Source organism: Trichomycterus rosablanca, chromosome 7, assembly GCF_030014385.1.
Source record: "Trichomycterus rosablanca isolate fTriRos1 chromosome 7, fTriRos1.hap1, whole genome shotgun sequence".
Lineage (NCBI taxonomy): Eukaryota > Metazoa > Chordata > Actinopteri > Siluriformes > Trichomycteridae > Trichomycterus > Trichomycterus rosablanca.
In genome coordinates, this window is record NC_085994.1 from 30,720,474 (window position 1) to 30,740,292 (window position 19,819).

The 19,819-nt window shown below is 42.0% G+C and overlaps 1 protein-coding gene across 1 annotated transcript in view; it reads left to right on the forward strand.

Moving 5' to 3' along the window:
- Positions 1-1,133: 1,133 nt before the first annotated feature.
- The window catches only part of plxnb3 (plexin B3), a 183,392-nt gene continuing 164,706 nt past the window's right edge, over positions 1,134-19,819 (forward strand). Inside the window, exon 1 of the mRNA XM_062999217.1 lies at positions 1,134-1,277. The gene's annotated coding sequence lies outside the window, so the exon portion shown is untranslated. The remainder of the gene's footprint in view (positions 1,278-19,819) is intronic.

A 19,819-nucleotide genomic window follows, 5' to 3' on the forward strand; every position in this document is an offset into this window, starting at 1 on the left:
CAGGATAAAAAAGTTGGCTCATAGGTCCTCATAACTGGTGCAACTGCAGCCCCTGCTGGCTGACTGATGGCGCCTGCACAGGGCTGAGGAATAATGCTGATGGGGGTGTGGCCCTCCATGCACAGTGCCCGTCAGTGTGAACTCAACTCGTGCAGGTGAAAAATGCAGTCTGTACTGACTGTACGTGCCGGAGGGGGTGTATGTCAGTTGAGAGGCGTCCTCTGTCAGCGGTGAAGGGTCGAATCAGTACAGAGGACGCATTCAGGGTAATTGGACACGACTAGATTAGGGGGGAAAATTGGGGGGAAAAATAGAAAAAAAAAAAAAAATTATATTCCTAATGTGACAACACATGGTTATAAATTTAATAGCATCTGGAACAACATGAGCTAAGGTAAGCAGTATTATGGATTTTTTTCTGTGTTTGGGATTTCATTGTACAGTCATTTGCAATGAAAACAACACGTATCAGTTTAAGCTTTTAACTTGTACCTAGGAAAGTAAAGGCACGAAGTAAAACGGCAAAATACAGTCGCTAATCTGTTGTTGGTTTTTATCTGAAATGACATATTATTTGTTTATTTCTATGCTACGCTTGCAATATGATTTGTGTATATTATATTGACTCGTGACTCGACTCGGACTCTAGCCTAAAGACTCGTGACTCGACTCGGACTCTAGCCTAAAGACTCGTGACTCGACTCGGACTCTAGCCTAAAGACTCGTAACTCGGGCTCGTATTTTGTGACTTGTGAACATCTCTGGTATATGTATATATGATAATAAAGGCATTCTATTCTATTCTACTCTAAATTGCCCCTAGGCGTAAGTAAGTGATTAAGCAAATGAACGATCCAGTGTAATGGATGGACAGGTGCACTTTTTAGGGTGTATCCCTGGCTTGCGTCAAGTGTTTCCTACCAGCTCCAGATCCACCGAGACTCTAACCAGTTTGTAGGAAGATTAATTGGCGTTTATATTCATGGGTGGGGCTGGGACAATAGAATGTGAAGCGTATAAGCTCCGCCCTTTTGATAGAGAAAGCTCCTCCCACTCCCTCGTGGCTCAGCGCGCGCTGCTCACCTCGCTCTTATCTCAACCGCTGCTGAACGTCGAGCTGGGGAACGCACGCACAGAATGGGATTAGTTCAGTCCGTCAGTAGCGCAGTTTCTCTTCATTTTCTTTTCCTTTTAAACCTTTTGTGTTTGTTGTTTTAGAAAGAACAACACTTTACTCCTGAATGGAATAAAAAAGTGGACGGTGCTGAATAAAGAAAGTAAGTAACGTTTGCGCTGTGAGAGTGAAGTTTAATTGTTGCTGCGTTGTGAAGCCGGTAGAACTCATACGGGATTTGCTAGATAGACTACATGTCTCCTATTTTAAAGAAATAATATAAAAGCCTGTGCTCTTTAAAAGTGAACAAAAAGTGTGTGTACGTGTGCTGGTATTCATGCTGCTGTGAAATGCGCAGACCCGACTTTAGCAGGGTATTTAAATCAGTGTCTGTTGCCAGGTCGTTCGTGAATGTGGTTGCTATTAGTTACCGTGTATGTTATATTAACCCTGTATATGATGGCGCTACTTCAGCAGTTCATTTCTTGCTGTTTTCTTTGTCTGGTGGTAGTTTTGTGTGAGTGAGTACTTGCTGTCCATTAAGATCCGTTCAGGTGTGTCAAGCTTGTACATTTTCTCCATAAAGCAGTTTACTGGAGCCTGCAAAAAGCCAGTGAAGGGAGCCGACTTCCTTATCTGCAGCTGTGTGTGTGTGTGTGTGTGTGTGTGTGTGTGTGTGTGTGTGTGTGTTTTCCACTTGACAAAGTGTGAAAAGACAGAAGAGCTGTCTAATTCAAGCACCTCTCTAAGATCTAAGATCAAGCACTTCATTTGGTTGATGGGTGCTTTGCTTTTTTTCTTTTTCTTAGCATTTGACAGATTTGTTTTATTGTTTTTAGTGTTAGTCTGTTTCTGTGCAGTAAACAATGAAACCAGACAATATATATATATATATACACTCACTGGTACTTTACATGAAACTACTTTGAACCCCCACCACAAGATGTTGTGTTGGAAACAGTCCTTTGAGGTTTTGTTTCATGTTGCCGTGCTTGCATCATGAAATTGCAGCGGATTCTGTTTGCTGTGCATTCATGCTTTAAATCTCCTGTTCCAACACATTCTAAATGGGATCAGTTTAATTTGGGTCTTGAAACTGGGGATATATACACCGATCAGCCATAACTTTAAAGCCACCTCCTTATTTCTAAACTCACTGTCCATTTTTATCAGCTCCACTTACCATATAGAAGCACATTGTAGTTTCTCTACATGCTTTTTTTGCCTGCTTTCACCCTGTTCTTCAATTTTTAGGACCACCACAGAGCAGGTATTATTTAGGAGGTGGATGATTCTCAACACTGTAGTGACACTGACATGGTGCTATGAGTGGATAAGACACAGCAGCGCTGATGGAGTTTTTAAATACCGTGTCCACTCACTGTCCACTCTATTAGACACTCCTACCTGGTTGGTCCACCTTGTAGATGTAAAGTCAGAGACGATCGCGCATTTATTGCTGCTGTTAGAGTTGGTCATCTTCTAGACCTTCATCAGTGGTCACAGGACGCTGCCCACGGGGCGCTGCTGGCTGGATATTTTTGGTTGGTGGACTATTCTCAGTCCGACAGTAACAGGGAGGTGTCCACTCATACCAGCACAACACACACTAACACACCACCACCATGTCAGTGTCACTGCAGTGCTGAGAATGATCCACCACCCAAATAATACCTGCTCTGTAGTGGTCCTGTGGGGGTCCTGACCATTGAAGAACAGGGTGAAAGCAGGCTAAAATAGTATCTAGAGAAACAGATGGACTACAGTTAGTAATTGTAGAACTACAAAGTGCTTCTAAATGGTAAGTGGAGCTGATAACATGGACAGTGAGTGTAGAAACAAGGAGGTGGTTTTATTGTTATGGCTGATCGGTGTATATTCAAATGTGACACCATTTACTATTATACCATCACCATCAGCAGCCTAAACCGTTGACACATAAATCCAGTTGTCACAAAATAGAACTGTTACCCAAAGAACTGTCGCTCCATGGATATTTTTCTGCCTGGTTGCACTTTGAAAAAGGAGTGACTCCAGCCAACAGACACAATAGGTGTTGTCTGAGGTATGGGAGGATTCCAGCTCCTTTCTTTTCAATAGCTGAAACAACTTCTACTATCTGCCCTTGGTACTGGCATGAGCAGGGGAGGCATATGGAGGGGGTAAAATGGTCCTTCATACATGCTGATGCTCTGTGTATAAATCCTACTGGTGACTTTACAAGAGTGCTAGCCTGCGACCCGCTTCAGTTAGGTGATGTTCAGCAGACAGAGGCCAACAAGTTGCTGCTGTCACCTATATTGTCTTCTGTTAACATGTAGGGAGCCATTGCTAAACAATTTAAGACTGTGAACACTATGTATAGCGTCTGCTGACTAATATGCAACTTGTAACTGTATGTTGAGTTTTTTGGCACACTGAATGCAGCACGAGAATGGAGCTGTGAGGGATGTCAACAGACGGATCTACCTGAGCTCTCACAGAGATTTGTTGATGTACCACACCAAACAAAATCTTAATTTACATAAGACATAAATAGTTGCTTGTGGTTTTGTTGCTTGTTGGTGTAAATGCAGGTCATCACCTAGTTTTGGGAAGTGGTAAAAATGACACCAACTGTCCAAACTTTAGTTAAACTTATATTATAACAATATACCTGCCCTTTTGCTTCATTTCTATTTGTTTGCACAATGTATCTACAGTACAAGGGTTAGCAAGAACATAATGTGTGCAAGCTTCACCTGTAGCAGTTTAATAAATAACATGCAAAAGTTCCCACTGTACTCCTACTGAAAGTATGTACAGTACATGTTGTTTTTCAGAGATAAAATGCTTTTAGGTGCTTGGATTGTGCTTCAGTTTGTCAAGCTAACCCATCACCACTGAGAACCAGGTTCAAATCTCAGCGGTGCTATCAGTCAACTGGCAGTTTGCACAGACATGAGTGGCTATGTCAGGAAGAGGGGTGTTTGGATTGGCACCCTGTGCACGGTATTCCTGCCTTGTGCCCAGCGTTTCTCACTGTGACTCGGACCAGGATAAAGCAGTTGATAAGAATGAAAAATAATAATGCTTTTTAGCTAAACATCATTTCCGCCTTGTTATAGGCACAAAAGAAGCATACCAGTAACAACAGTGTTTTTTATTTCCAGTTTAAACAGTGTCTTTTTTCATTTTTTAATCAGACGCTTCGGTTTTATAAGAATGGATAACATTCACTTAAAATTTGAGAAACCAGTTGACTTTAATTTACTGAAACACAGTAATGTAGCCAACGTGATCTGTAATTTAAGCAGGAATCATTTTATTCGTTTAACAAAAATGTGTGTATTTTTCATCAAATGAATTTACATATACTTAAAACTAACTCAGCCAACATAACGTGCAGACACACACAAATCTGTTTTCTGTTTTGAACCTATTTTAAAAGCATTAGGTGTTGATTAGAGGGGTGCTGGGTGTGTTTGTGCAGTCTCTTTCTCCAGGGGTTCTCTTGGTTATTGCTGCCGGTTATTGTATTAGTCTCATGGGAGGTGTGGCAGCCCTGTCAGAATAGCAGTTCACTGTGGTCAAAAATGCCAGTGTGGGATCCCCCCCTTTCCCTTTCATCTCTCATGAACTGGTGCCCGGTTCTCGTTTGGCGCACCCCCACCTACGCACCACATACACAGCTATTCCCCTCACTCTCGCCCACACCAAGACACGCAACACACCCTTATGCTTCCACGCTCATCGCCTAGTTATCACTCCATTGTTCGCTATCTAAACGCTGTCTCCTTTCTTCTGAGTGCTGAGGTTTTTACCCTGCGTTTAGCACGTGCTGGTGTAATCTGCTGCTCACACTGATGTGTGCTTTTTATTATCTTGCCAAAGCCCAGTCCCACAAATAGCCCTCCTGTTAATTTGAAAAAAAAAAAAATTTCTTCAAAGAGAACTCTGCCCGTGTAACGCGTGAACCTCGTAAACGCGTCTGAGAGCGTTCCGCCCAGCCTGCCGCATCAAACCCATTTCAAACCACAGTCTGCTACACGCGGCAAGAACAAAACCATACCACTGTTTTCCCCGTTTGTCTTGACATAAAAAACATCCATTACATGGAGCAGAGAACAATGCCTACCAGACAGCCACAATAACAAACTAATTACAGCTGGTTTGGATGCTTTATAGGGCTAAGGCCTCTGTTTCAAACAAATACCATTAGGTGGTCGGCGTCAGTAACATAACAGAGAGTCAAATAAAAGGAGAAATATTCGACAGACTAAAAATTACATAATTCAGAAATCACACAGGTAAGACCAACTCAACAACTTTATTTTTGGGTAATGTGGATTGGTTGAAAGAAATTCTTTGGCAAACATCAGATTTACACAGTCCATTCTTTCTACAAAAAAAACTATACAATATGATGGGAATGAGTCTACCAGTAAAGATTCAGCTCTACTGTTTAGCTAATACTTTTCATCCAAAGCGACTTGCAGTTGTGACTAATACAGTGCCAGAATCGAATGTTGAGGGTCTTGCTCAGTGGCCTAACGGGGGCAACCTGGCAGTGGTGGGCTTAAACTGGCAACCGTCTGATTGCTAGTCCAGTACCTTAACCACTAAGTTACCAGATAGCAATACTGATGACAATTGTTTTATACACTGATCAGCCATAACATTAAAACCACCTGCTTGTTTCTACACTCACTGCCCATTTTATCAGCTCCACTTACCATATAGAAGCACTTTGTAGTTTTACAATTACTGACTGCAGTCCATCTACTTCTCTACATACTCTTTTAGCCTGCTTTCACCCTGTTCTTCAATGGTTAGGACCCCCACAGGACCACCACAGAGCAGGTATTATTTAGGTGGTGGATCATTCTCAGCACTGCAGTGACACTGACATGGTGGTGGTGTGTTAGTGTGTGTTGTGCTGGTGTGAGTGGATCAGACACAGCAGCACTGCTGGAGTTTTTAAATACCGTGTCCACTCACTGTCCACTCTATTAGACACTCCTACTTAGTTGTCCACATTGTAGATGTAAAGTCAGAGACGGTCGCTCATCTATTGCTGCTGTTTGAGTTGGTCATCTTCTAGACCTTCATCAGTGGTCACAGGACACTGCCAATGGGGTGCTGTTTTCTGGATATATTTTTGCTTGTTGGAGTATTCTCAGTCCAGCAGTGACAGTGATGTGTTTAAAAACTCCATCAGCGCTGCTGTGTCTGATCCACTCATACCAGCACAACACTCACTAACACACCACCACAATGTCAGTGTCACTGCAGTGCTGAGAATGATCCACCACCTAAATAATAAAAAAATGCTCTGTAGTGGTCCTGGGAGAGTCCTGACCATTGAAGAACAGCATGAAAGGGGGCTAACAAAGCATGCAGACAAACAGATGGACTACAGTCAGTAATTGTAGAACTACAAAATGCTTTTAAATGGTAAGTGGAGCTGATAAAATGGGCATTAAGTGTAGAAACAAGGAGGTGGTTTTTATGTAATGGCTGATCAGTGTATACAGCATTTATGACTATACTACTAAGAAAATTCAATAAAATATTATAAATTACAGATAAATTACATATATCATGCTAGTAAGTTTTGGCTTTATTGCCCACCGCTACTTGAAGTAAAAAAATTCATACACTTAATGAGGATTTCTTTGCAGTCTTGGGATTCAATCAGTTTGAACTAAATGGCACATTAAGTCAGTCTACAACTGATGTGTCTACTGTCATCAACCAGATATGAATAAGAATCCTGTAAATACAAGTCGTTCCTTTTTGAACACTTATGTGAAAAGCCAGGACAATAAAACTATTATGTCTGTATTTAATTTATCCATAAAATGAGCATTATGCATGAGTAACACAGAATTCAGAGTGTGTGCATTTGACTGTTTGAGTGACAGTTTGCATACGCTTCTATTTAAATAGGTTTTTTTTGTTGTTTTTGTTTTAGAGGCTACATATATTTGCTTAAATGTCAGCGACAACTTTACTGAAACATAAAAAACAAACCCAAAACTTTAAAGTTAAAGTCAAAATGATGATTTTTGTTACTGTGTTGATCTTTTGTGTTATTCAGTATAAGCCCGCAGGGACCACAGGAGCTCAGGATGTGTAGGGCAAGAAAGACAAAGCTAAAGCGAGCAATGGAATGCTTGTGTATTTATAAACAAGCAGATTAAACACTTGAGAAAATGTACTTTTACGTTATGCTTATGCCCCTCTGTATCCTTAACTATGTTACTAAAATTGTGCACTTCTGTACCAGATGTGCATAATTAAAAGAATTAATTTGTATGTGTTTGCATCATTACCAGATACAACGTCTGTATATTTAAATCTGCATTAAATCGTTAGCAGCATTAAACTACCAGATGTTAAATTGAAAACCAAGTAAATTCATTATCATTCAGAGCCCCAGACTATTGACTAGCTTTGTAAATATCCAGGCACAGCACTAGTCTCATAGTGCTGTGATTGTGTAAAATCAGTCTAATACAACCATGTATTTAAGTACATACACAGTGGAAAAAGGCTCTGGTGTTTGGTTTGAATAAAACACTGTTTGCTTTTACTATATAAATGGTAGATGAGCCTCGTCACCTCATAAAGAAGTCACACATAGCTGCCCCCATAGTGCTACTAAAGTGAGCTGCACTGTAAAGTTTTGTCCTTTTCTTCGATTACAGTTGCCACATCGAAAATCTGTGTGGGTTCAGTTAAGGGGAAATAGACACCCACACCTACAATATTTCTGTACTTAACTTTCATTGTGAGGTTTGGTGGTAGTTTCATAGATATCACACTTTTTATTACAGGTGATGCAATGTATTATTATCCGCATTACTGTGGTGTTTTTTTTTATTGTATTGATGCGTTCGTCCCTGGTTAGCCGGGCGGCATGGTGGCTAAGTGGGTAGCACTGTCGCCTCACAGCAAGAAGGTCCTGGGTTCGATCCCCAGGTGGGGCTGTCTGGGTCCTTTCTGTGTGGAGTTTGCATGTTCTCCCCGTGTCTGCGTGGGTTTACTCCGGGAGCTCCGGTTTCCTCCCACAGTCCAAAAACATGCAAGTTAGGTAAATTGGAGATACAAAATTGTCCAGGACTGTGATTAATATAACCTTGTGAACTGATAAATCTTGTGTGAAGATAAACTACCGTTTCCTGTCATGAATGTAACCAAAAGTGTAAAACATGACGTTAAAATCCTAATAAAAAAAAACAAAACAAAAAAGCCATTTCTGTCATACAGACTATTTTTGTACTAATTTACCAACAGGGCGGCACAGGGGCTAAGTGGGTAGCACTGTCGCCTCACAGAAGGTCCTGGGTTTGATCCCCAGGGAGGAGGGTCCGGGTCCTTTCTTTTTTTAAAGAAAATATGTTTGTTTATGCATTTTCTCCCTTTTTAGCGCGTTCAATTGCCCGATTGCGTCATGCTTCCTCTCCACCAATGTCGATCCCTGCTCTGAATGAGGAGAACGAAGCTAACCCACGCCCCCCACCGACACGTGGGCAGCGTGCCGTAGGCATCTTATCACCTGCACTTTGACGAGTGCAGTGCAGCTCAGCGTTGTGCACGGAGAGTCACACCCTGAGAGCACTCTTTTCTCATCTCTGTGCAGACGCCATCAATCAGCCAGCAGAGGTCGTAGTTGCAACAGTCATGGGAGAGAGACTCCATCCGGCTTAGTCCCGCCCATATCTGAACAACAGGCCAATCGTTGTTCATGTGGCTGCTCAGCCTTAGCCGGCAGGCAGAGCTGAGATTCGATACGATGTATTCGAGATCCCAGCTCTGGTTCCAGCGTGTGTTTTTACTGCTGCGCCACCTGAGCGAGTCCTTTCTGTGTGGAGTTTGCATGTTCTCCCCGTGTCCGTGTGGGTTTCCATTAAGAAAAAAAAATAATGAGAATTACTTACATTTGTAAGTTACTATGCTTGCTGTTCCATTTGCCATATTAGAATCTTTTGTGAGAAAGGTTCCCACACTGAATTCTGGGATTGCCTTCTCCATAAGGAAGCACTCATAGCTCTCACGTTATTCAACAGGACTATCGGTCAGATTATGGCATCTTAGTAGGCAGCATTTTGAGGCATCTAAGAATGAAGACAGCTTCTTCTTGGACGCGCGTGTAGGATGGCGTGAAGTGCTGTCTATGTAGAGAGCTCACTAGGTTTTCAGACAGACCTTCATCTATTTATGGGAACCCAATCGGTGTTGTAGCACTTTTTGGCCTACAAATTGGATTTGCTTTCCATTCCTGCAGGTGCTGGGCTACATCCGGCACCTCATGGGCGAGGCGCAATCCGCCCCACTACAGCTGTTGTCAGTAAATAGAAACATGGAAAAAACACCAGGATATGCACTGAAAAGCATTTACGTCTTAAAATCAGAACATTTTATGCAGGATTTAAAAACAGGTACCAAATTAAGCGTGATTATACCCTAACATTTCTGTAAAACATTATAGGTGACACATTGCACACAGAAGCATTAAAGTTATGTTAGACAGCTTTACATAATGTAAGAGTAAACCTGCAATAAGATAGCATGTCTCTGAAGTTCTCAAGGCATTCGTGTGCTGCCTAATTATCCGTAATAATAATGTCTGCTAGTTAAACTGTTAACAAATTACATAGCAGATGAGCTGGTTTCTTTTTTTACACAGGCGTACATTAATCATCAAAAGATGAGTCCTGAGTGCAGGTGAAACAGAGGTAATTATATAACGTCTGATTTATTCTGCCTTTTTCTTTGGAAGAAGAAGAAGGACGTTTTTTCCAAAATACAACATACAAAGTTCTCCTTTTAAAAATTAAATACAATTCGGGGCATGTGTGTGGGCATGTACACTGATCAGCCATAACATTAAAACCACCTCCTTGTTTCTACACACACTGTGCATTTTATCAGCTCCACTTACCATATAAAAGCACTTTGTACTTCTACAATTACTGACTGTAGTCCATCTGTTTATCTGCATACTTTTTAGCCTGCTTTCACCCTGTTCTTCAATGACCCCCACAGGACCACCACAGAGCAGGTATTATTTGGGTGGTGGATCATTGTGCTGGTATGAGTGGATCATACACAGCACCACTGCTGGAGTTTTAAAATATCGTGTCCACTCACTTTCCACTCTATTAGACACTCCTACCTGGTTGGTCCACCTTGTAGATGTAAAGTCAGAGACGATCGCTCATCTATTGCTGCTGTTTGGGTCGGTCATCTTCTAGACCTTCATCAGTGGCCACAGGACGCTGCCCCACGGGGTGCTGTTGGCTGGATATTTTTGGTTGGTGGATTATTCTCAGTCCAGCAGTGACAGTGAGGTGTTTAAAACTCCACTCATACCAACACAACACACACTAACACACCACCACCATGTCAGTGTCATTGCAGTGCTGAGAATGACCCACCACCCAAATTATACCTGCTCTGTGGTGGTCCTTTGGGGGTCCTGACCATTGAAGAACAGCATGAAAGGGGGCTAACAAAGCATGCAGAGAAACAGATGGACTACAGTCAGTAATTGTAGAGCTACAAAGTGCTTCTATATGGTAAGTGGAGCTGATAAAATGGACAGTGTGTGTTGATCAGTGTGCTGATCGGTGTATTTGCAAGGGAGATTTTAGACTATACTTCTGTTAGCATTATACATCTTAGTATATTTAGTAGAACTCTAAAGTAGAAATTGTTGGATGCCAAACATCTTGACTGGCCAGGTTGGACTTTGGAAATTGCGTATTACATATAAATTCACAGACAGTTGTAAGTTTGGGCACTCCTGGCCTTTGGTTAATACCACAGCTTATAAACTTTTTAAAGCCAGCTTGTCCTAAGAATTTCTACACACACTTTTTTGCAAAAGGTTTTTCAAGCTGAAATGTTCTCAGGCTTGCTTGCAGGCACAGCATGTTTAAAATTCAACAGATTTTCAGTGATGTCATTAAAAGTCAGGAGACCTGTAAGCCATTCATAAACTTCAGCTGGCATTTCCTGAAGTTGTTGCGGATTGGGGTGTTATTTGAATCGTCGTCTGGGTTAAGAAGCCAGGCTATTTTTGGCTTCAGTCTCGAATGACTGTGCCACTTTTTCTTTTAGAATTTTTTGATATTTAGTGGAATCCATTCCCGACATCTACTGGGTCAATGTTCTGTTGCAACTGGTTGCCAAATAATCTTAATATGTAATAGATCTACTCCTCAGCTTAATACTTTGTAAGATGTTCTTTTTAAACAGATCATAGTGCTGTTTTATCCTGTAGTCCTCTGCGCATCCAACTGCCTCCTCTCCACTAATGCTGACCCCCGCTCTGATTTGAGGAGAACAAAGCTAACTCACGCCCCCTCCGACACATGGGCAGCAGCCATATGCATTTTATCACCCACACTAGGCGAGTGCATATATGCGAATCAGCCTTGTGTACGGAGAGACACACCCTGATCAACGCACTCTTTCCCCGCCCCTGTGCAGGCGCCATCAATCAGCCGGCAGAGATCGTAGCTGCATCAGTTAGAGGAGTCCCTTATCCGGCTTAATACCCCACCCCTATATGAAGAACAGGCCAATCGTTGTTCATGTGGCCGCTCAGCCCAGTTGAATGGCAGAGCTGAGACTCGATACGATGTTTTTAAGATCCCAGCTCTGGAGTCCCTATCCGGCTTAATGCCCCACCCCTATATGAACAACAGGCCGATCGTTGTTTATGTGGCCACTTAGCCCAGCCGAATGGCAGAGCCGAGACTCAATACGATGTATTCGCTCTGGAGTCCTTATCCGGCTTAATGCCCCACCCCTATATGAACAACAGGCCAATCGTTGTTCATGTGGCCGCTCAGCCCAGCCGAATGGCAGAGCTGAGACTCGATACAATGTATTCAAGATCCCAGCCCTGGAGTCCCTATCCGGCTTAATGCCCCACCCCTATATGAACAACAGGGCAATCGTTGTTTATGTGGCCACTTAGCCCAGCCGGATGGCAGAGCCGAGACTCAATACGATGTATTCGCTCTGGAGTCCTTATCCGGCTTAATGCCCCACCCCTATATGAACAACAGGCCAATCGTTGTTCATGTGGCCGCTCAGCCCATCCGGATAGCAGAGCTGAGACTCGATATGATGTTTTCGAGATCCCAGCTCTGGAGTCCCTATCCGGCTTAATGCCCCACCCCTATATGAACAACAGGCCAATCGTTGTTCATGTGGCCGCTCAGCCCAGTCGAATAGCAGAGCTGAGACTCGATACGATGTATTCGTGATCCCAGCTCTGGTGTGCTAACATGTGTTTTTACCGCTGCACCACCTGAGCGGCCCGTCCACTGTCTTTTCTAAATATTGTTTTGCATATTTTAGACAAAAAAAGAGGGTTTGTTTTAAGGTTGCATGACTTTTCCTTGCATATCATGTAAGGAAAGTAACACTTTGCACTAGAATAGTGCGTCATTCCTACAGTCAGCAGAACCTTTGTATAGCCTTCACCTACTTTGGGGGGTCAAATAGCTTCTGAGATTGTCCAGCAGCTGTTTAAAAGCAAACATTCTGATGAGTCTGTGAAGAGAGAATGTATTACGCCCTGGAACTGCCCTAAGCTAACAGTTCTTAATGTCAGTTTTTTTATCTGCCTAATAAGTAAATAAAAACCTAACCAGTTAGTTCAGTTCTAAGATTTTACATCTGGAAGGGTTTCAAGCTTTAAGTTAGATTATTGCAGGGGTGGTTTACATCTTTATACTTGAAAAACCACCAGAAATGTAATTTGGCCAAAGTGTTTGATTTTTTCGCATTCAACTTTATATGTGAATGTGTACATGCGTAGTTATAAACAAGTACATGATACAAGATGAGCGTTGCATTTATTGGAGTAGATTGGCTGTTTACCATCCTCCATCGAATAATTAACGTTGCAGCACGGACGTGCAGATGCTTGACAAGGTGGTGATGAAAGCCAGTGTTTCTGGGTACGCGTGTGCAATTGAAGAAGGAAGTGTGCTGGCAGTGTGCTGGCGTGAAAGCGAGAGCTGAGGTGATACCTAATAATCATAATTAAATAGAGCGACGGATCTGTTTTTAAAATGCAGCGTGTCACAGCTCACGTTGAGATGCAGCAGGCCTGACATTCTGCTGCAGCACTTTAACCTAATCAAGATTAAGTGTGTCATGTTATTGCTGGTAAATGTTAAGTCTGCTTCAGTCTCATTTGACACAGCGCGACTTCAAGCTTTTCTTATCACAGGGAGTTATTAGAAAGGCATTTTACCTCCCCAAGTGCCCATTAAGGGTCATTAGCATCAAAACGAGATGTCATCATCATATTTGTTTATTCAGAGAGGTGATAATTAGCCAGTGTGAGCCGGGATTGGTCGAGCAGATTGAACTGCTGTTTTTTTTCTTTTTCACTGGAAGCTTCTAAGAAGCAGGGCACTCAAATTTAACCTGCTAACGTTCCGCCGAATCGGTGCGATTTCCGTCCCTCGGATATAATATGTATAAATGTACACCGATCAGCCATAACATTAAAACCACCTTCTTGTTTTTACACTCACTGTCCATTTTATCAGCTCCACTTCCCATATAGAAGCACTTTGTAGCTCTACAATTACTGACTGTAGTCCATCTGTTTCTCTGCATGCTTTGTTAGCCCCTTTTCATGCTGTTCTTCAATGGTCAGGACTCTCCCAGGACCACTACAGAGCAGGTATTATTTGGGTGGTGGGTCATTCTCAGCACAGCAGTGACACTGACATGGTGGTGGTGTGTTAGTGTGTGTGGTGCTGGTATGAGTGGATCAGACACAGCAGTGCTGCTGGAGTTTTTAAACACCTCACTGTCACTGGTGGACTGAGAATAGTCCACCAACCAAAATATATCAGCGCCTCTTGGGTAGCGTCCTGTGACCACTGATGAAGGTCTAGAAGATGACCAACTCAAACAGCAGCAATAGATGAGCGATCGTCTCTGACTTTACATCTACAAGGTGGACCAACTAGGAAGGAGTGTCTAATAGAATGGACAGTGAGTGGACTCCAGCAGCGCTGCTGTGTCTGATCCACTCATATCAGCACAACACACACTAACACACCACCAACATGTCAGTGTCACTGCAGTGCTGAGAATGATCCACCACCTAAATAATACCTGCTCTGTGGTGGTCTTGTGGGGGTCCTGACCATTGAAGAACAGGGTGAAAGCAGGCTAAAAAGGTATGTAGAGAAACAGATGGACTACAGTCAGTAATTGTAGAACTACAAAGTGCTTCTATATGGTACGTGGAGCTGATAAAATGGACAGTGAGTGTAGAAACAAGGGGGTGGTTTTAATGTTATGGCTGATCAGTGTATATGAAAGTGAACTTTAAAATGCATTAAGCAAAGTGTTGTGCACATTGATTTAATTGAAAATTGGATATATCATTCAAAGCGTTAATAAAAAATTATATTTTTTCATGTCCCCACTTTCTAACACTACACTTTACAATAAAATAAAATAAGTAAAATCTTTCAGAAATCCTTTTTACTTTTTTACCATCTGTGTTTTTAATATTTATTGTCCATAAGAAACTTATAATAACGTGGGTAAAATACACGTTTAAGTCATGTCCCCAGGTTTTCACTCAGTCCTGTTACCCTAACATATTCATCCTTCTGAAAAATTTTGAAGTCACATTTTCTTATACTTTTTTGTTTGTGCATTTTCTCCCCTTTATCTCCCGACTTTTTAGTGCGTCCAACTGCCCGATTGCGTCACGCTTCCTCTTCCTCTCCACTATTTAAGGAGAACTAAGCTAACCCACGCCCCCTCCGACATGTGGGCAGCAGCCGTATGCATTTTGTCACCCACACTAGGCGAGCGCATATATTCGGGGCCAGTGATAGCTCAGTGGTTAAGGTACTGGACTAGTAAACAGAAGGTTGCCGGTTCAAGCCCCGCCACCACCAAGTTGCCACTGTTGGGTCCCTGAGCAAGGCCCTTAACCCTCAATTGCTCATTGTGTTCAGATCATTGTGTAAGTCGCTTTGGATAAAAGCGTCTGCTAAATGCTGAAAATGTAAAATGTAAAATATATTCGAATCAGCCTTGTGTACGGAGGGACACACCCTGATCCGCACTCTTTTCCCACCTCTGTGCAGGCAGCAGAGGTCATAGTGCATCAGTTATGAGACAGTCCCTATCTGGCGTAATACCCCACCCCTATATGAACAACGTTTAGTATGGTAATAAACCCCCCATATCCCCCTACTACCACAATGAGGTGGTGAATTTAACCACTGCACACACTCTTCCGTACACCATCCTCACCCATATATACACTGTATTGGACAAAAGTATTGAAACACCCCTTCTAATTATTGAATTCATGTGTTTCAACCACAACAGTTGCTAACAGGTGTAATAAATCAATTATTACATACAAAGAAAATTATATGCTTTCAACTTTGCACACACACTTCCTTTCCACTAATTAAGGAGAACGAAGCTAACCCACGCCCCCTCCGACACATGGGCAGCAGCCGTACGCATTTTGTCACCTTACCAAAAGTAAGTTTTCCTCACGTATGTTTGATAATATTGTAACTCTGACTGAGAAGATTAATCTCAATGTACATTTCTGTTACCTAATTATTTCTTAGTTGTTATTTGTTTATTTTAAAAATATATATTTATTTTATAAATTACTAGACTAGATACTGTTACTCATATACAACCATCTTCCACTTAGTAACCTTGTAAAAAATAGAGTAGTTAAGTGTGTGTTACTAGATTCAATGTTGAACAAAGATAAAAAATGAAGTTTAATTTCATCGAGTTACTACACGCAAATGACACACATTCGGTGAAATGGCCCAAAATATTCATGGCCTTAGTTTAAATGCATGCAGGAAGGATGAGGATAAATGGAACAAAGTAGAGATTGTAGCAGTCAGGAACAGATAGCACTAGAGCTTGACGTTTGTGGAAGGTAGGGAGTAAATAAGTTGGAAACAGAAACAGAGCGACTTCCTCCTGTGATACATTAGGAAACTGCATGTACTGTACCGTTTCATGCTGATGAAATATTTATGAGGTTACATTGCAAATCGCACTGTTTTTTATTGCTGCTTCCGTGCCTGCTTCTGTTCCTCAACAATTTTAATGTATTTTTGGCTCATTCTAGTTGTAACATTCTAAAATATCAGATTTTTCACCCCCACTTTGCCTGCTTTGTGCTCAGTGTGGTAATAAACCCCACTTACCCCCCTACTAAAACTCAAACTCAACTCAAAAGAAGCTTTATTGGCATGACAAATAAGGACATTCGTATTGCCAAAGCAAGTTACAGGGAAATATTAAAAATAAAAATAAGAAAGAACAAAAATATACAGAACAGTTACATGTGCAAAAAAATTATAAAATAGAATAAAATATTAATAAAAACAGTGCAAAATAAGAACAATAAAAATTATAATATTTACATTAATGTTAGTAAAAACGATCAGTTTGTGTGTGTGTGTGTGTGTATGCGACATGGTCACCCACTGTCCCTCACCTGGTGACAGGTGTGTGTATAGAGTGCTGCTAGTGTGCAGCTCTCTCTGTGCTCCCCCAGTAGGTGGGGCAGTTTGTCGGGGTCTGGGAGGGAGGTAAAGTTGGGGATGACGGTGTTAAATTTAGGGAAGAATTGGGAGCGGATGTGGTGGTACTTGGTACACTGGGTGAGGAAGTGCAGCTCCGTCTCTACTGTACTGAGAGTGCAGTGCTGACACAGCCTCTCCTCCCGGGGCAGCCAGGACCGGGTGTGTCGCCCCGTCTCCACGGCCAGGTCGTGTGGACTCAGTCTGGACCTCGTCAGGGTGTTTTTTAATTTAGGGTGGGATACTGTGCTCAGATAATGTGCTGTACTGTAGTGTCTGTTTAGGGCCAAATAGCACTGCATTTTACTTTGAGTTTTAGTTTCAGTTTCCCAGTAATTCAGATATTTAGTTCTGAGTTACTACCACAATGAGGTTATTTAACCACTGCACACACTCTTCCTACTTTATCCTCACCCATATATACAGTATATACACTATTTGGAAAAACGTATTAAGACACCCCTTCTAATTATTCAATTAATGTGTTTCAGCCACAACATTTGCTAACAGGTGTAATAAATCAATTATACAAAGGGAATCATATGCTTCCAACTTTGCGGCAACGGTTTAGGGAAGGTTCTTTCCTGTTTCAGCATGACCGTGCCCCTGTGCACCAAGCTATGTCTATAATGACATGAGAAAAAGCTGGATTTAATGAAACTCCAGTGGTCTTCACAGAGCCCAGACCTCGCCCAACTTATCAGCTTTGGAATGAACTGGAACGTCAATTGAGGCTTTTGTAACTAACTTCACTGTTCAGTCATACAAATGCTCTTTTGACTTAATGGGCACAAATCCCTCCATGTCTTGTGAAAAGCCATCCTAGAAAAGTGGCTGTTTTTCTAGCTGAAGAGATCACATAGATAACACTTGTTTTTTTACATGGAACGTCCATCAAGCTCATGGTCAGATTAGGGTTTGGCGATATTGCCGATTGTCATACTGTCTTCGTTCGCGAGCGATCTGATTCTATTGAACGGCTCTTTCAAATGAACCGAGTCGCATCTCTGGAAACCGTTATATATATCGTTTTTTGCGCCGTTCTTATTGGCTGTAACACACCAATTCTGCTTCACATCAGTACGGGGAATTAATCAGTCATAATGAAAGCTGTTTATTGTCGGAATTCAAATCCGAAATCCGAGTATCGCGAAGAGTGAGCGCGACACACACACACACACACAGAGATAATATTATATTGTATAAACTTGCACCAGTGTGTTTTTTTGCAAGTTCGGGCTTGTCAGTGAATGTAACCGTATTCGGTACACAGATGTTATGTTGACATGCTAGCACGTTGTGCCACCCCATCCCATGGTTTTGAATGGCAAGATACTAACTGTTAGCTTAGCAAGCAAAACCCGATGGAATCGCTGTCGAAGTAGCGCGTTCGAATAACCTGCCTTATAATAAGTCATTGACTTATTAGAATCCTCTCTACTGAGGCAGCTGCCTATGTAGGCAGTAAGACAGCAAGGCAGCTCACTAGGTGTTTGAACACACCCTATGGAGAGCGCTCCCTAGCTTTTGTGTTATCACCTCAAAAAGTGAGCACCTCCACAACCAATCAGTGAGCTCCAACCGCCTACAACTCCCGCCCCTCCCTTATTGTGGATGCGCGCAGGTCTTAAAGTCTATGTTTTCAAGGTGGACCTTAAGCAGAAATTTGGCGCTTGACATTTTTAAAATACCGTCAACATTTTTAAATACCGCGGTATACCGTAATACCGTCATACCGCCCAACCCTAGGTCAGATGTCCAAATACTTTTGGCCATATTGTGTATACACACACGCGCACACTCACACACAGTGGTATGCTGACACTCTCATGTTTGGCATCAAAGAGACTTGTAAATCCCAGCCTACCCCTTCTCTTACCCTCTGTCTCACTCTCTCTCTTTCTCTTTCTGTCTTGCTTTCCTATAATCAGCAGCGGCTCCGGAATACCACCATTGCCCTGATGTTGCTCCTGCTGCCACTGTGTACACTTTAATCTTCCTTATTTTATCATCCTCTCAAATTCCCTTGTTGTGTCAGCCACTGGTGTGCTATAGCCTGTGTTGGCATCAGTGATGGCATAGTTACCTTGAAAAAGTAATCTGATTACTGATTACTGATTACTCCTTTAAAAAGTAACTTAGTTACTTTATGGATTACTTGATTTTAAAAGTAACTAAGTTAGATTACAAGTTACTTTATTAGTTATATAATGCGGAATATTTCAAAGATATTCTTTGCAATACTTTATCATTTGGCTGCCAACTTGTGTGTACTGATGAGACTCAATTGAATCCCAGAACATGCTAGTGTGAATGCATGGAAAACAAATTTTAATTTTCTTTCAACAATATGATACAGACTGACCAACACTATTACGCTAAATCAGCATTGAAAATTGACTTTACTTTTATTAGCCTTCTACAATGCTGGAGCTTCTTAAAACGGAAGATTTTCTTTTAAATAGAAGTGTTATTTACCTGCTATTAAATTGTTTTCCAACAAAATCCGCCCAATTTGGCGGATAATCGCCCAATCTGGCAACACTGGAATGCGCAGAGCCAACTGGCGCTTTTACTCGTAGCGCGCCACGAATACTACTAAATAGTACTACTTCTGTAATTGTGTTGGTGGTTGACATTTATGTTGAGTGTATTACTGCACTGTTTTGGTGAAGAACTACTCATCTGAGGTGCGCTGCTCCTGCGTGCAGAAATGCTTCCGCAAAAAAATTGCCGGCAAAGCGGTGGTGGGGGGGCCAGAGGGGTGGCCGAAGATTACTTTATGGTGGCCATGGCAACCACTGGCCACCCCCTGGCTCCGCCCCTGCCAAGAAGATAGCAAAAATATCTTTTCACTAAGGAAAATGACAAAAATAGTAACGCACAGTAACTTGGATAAGTAACTTTAATCTGATTACTGGATTGGAAATAGTAACGCGTTAGATTACTCGTTACTGAAAAATGTGGTCAGATTAGAGTAACGCGTTACTAAGTAACGCGTTACAGACCATCAGTGGTTGGCATGTACCGGTTGTGCCCTCCCTGTTTAATGCCCTCTTCGCCACTACTCTGAGCTGAACACTTCAGG